Below are 1,794 nucleotides of genomic sequence, written 5' to 3' on the forward strand. Positions count from 1 at the left end.
CTGCATATATGTACTTTTATAATATTTATATTTTTATGACCAGAGGAACATTATATTTAGAAATTTTCTTCTCCTTCTAGACACCAAGGAAGGGGCAAGCTTTATCTTACTAAAGTGATACCTTGGTTAAGACCTCTAAATGAGAAAGGGCATAAATATGCCCACACTGAGCTAAAGCCTCATTTAGTACTTTCTTTATGGTATGTCTGGTGCACTTCCTCTCATGATCTCATTATTGTAACCCAAATAAGACATGAGGGCAAAATTCTGACAAAATAATTCATGAATGTGCATGATTCTCTAGTGAACAGCCACAACAGCTGGTGAGAAACTTGTCAAAGTGATAAATGAACCAAGAAAGGTGGAGAGCGGAAACGAAAGGATGGTAATACCATGGCTAAAGGGATCTGCCTTCGACTGTGGTGGGGAGCTTCCTCCAGCAGGTGTCCATACTGGTGGCAGTGTGGCTGGGTCAGTTTAAATTGAGCTAATAGCACCTTGTGACTGCTATGGTTATGAATCTCCCAGAAGAACAATCTTTCCACCAATCCAGATGGTGTCCTAGAGGAGAACTACAGAGACAAGGACAGCCATGCTTATTACGCTTTATAATGAAGGTAGGTAGAATTCGGTGATCAGCAACACTGTGCAGCTGTTACCAAGACAAGTTTTGATACCAATCTCACATTCTTCTGCTTGTTTGCAACTGGATAAAAGGCAAGGGATTAAACCAGGCACAATTTGGCAATACTACCCAAAAAGACATGATTTCATCTTGGTAGAAACAGCAAGAACTGAACAGTTTGTAAATTGAAGATTATCCTATCTATCTATTTACTTGTCTATCATCTGTCATCTATATGTCTACCTATTTTTCTAAAAAAAATTTATGAAATGCATATCATGCATCCAAAACTATGCTAGTTTCTCTTCAACAATTATGGGAAAAATTGGCCATCTATTGTCAGGCCAAAGGTTGAACATAAATCCATTTCTCTCATCATGCACTAAACTAAAATAAAAATTTATCAAGAATCTAAATGTTAGAACAGAAACACTTAATTTTCTGAAAGACAAAATAGCAGAACTACTTCAAGGCAAAAGCAAAGATTTTCTGAAATAAATTTTGATTGCACAAGAGATACTACAATTGCAAAAAATGAAAAATGGGATAACATAAAATTAAAAGCGTTATCTGTACAGAAATGAAAACCTCCCACAGAGTGAAAAGGCAACCTACAGAAAGAGAAAAATGGCCTGAGAGATAGCTCAGCAGTCTAAGCTCCTGCCTAGGCAAGCACACAGACCTGGGTTCAATATCTGGTAGCACATGCTATGCTGGCCTTATGCTGGGCACACCAGGCTGGCCACTAAGATCAGACATGGTGCATGCCTGTAACCCCAGTGTTGGGCAGGCTGAAACAGGAGAATCACTATGAGTCTTAGCTGTGTAGGGGGACTCTGTGCTAAATACATAAAAATTTAAAAAAAAAAACAATGAGAAAAACATTTTCCAGATACTCCTCAGGCAAAGAAATAATATCTAGAATATATAAAGAATTAAAAAAATGGACCTCCAAATGTAAAGACATAATGAAAAAATTAATATCTGAGATGACTAGACACTTTGAATAACTACATGAAAAAAATGTTTGACATTGTTGACCACTTGGGAAATTCTACTTAAAAGAACACTGAGATTCCATCTCACTACTAGAAAGAATGGCTGTCATCAAGACATTAATCAAGGCCCAGGGAGATAGCTCAGTAGAATAAGTGCTTGCCTGGCAAGCG

Source organism: Octodon degus, unplaced genomic scaffold (genome assembly GCF_000260255.1).
Source record: "Octodon degus isolate 3935 unplaced genomic scaffold, OctDeg1.0 scaffold00088, whole genome shotgun sequence".
Taxonomy (NCBI): domain Eukaryota; kingdom Metazoa; phylum Chordata; class Mammalia; order Rodentia; family Octodontidae; genus Octodon; species Octodon degus.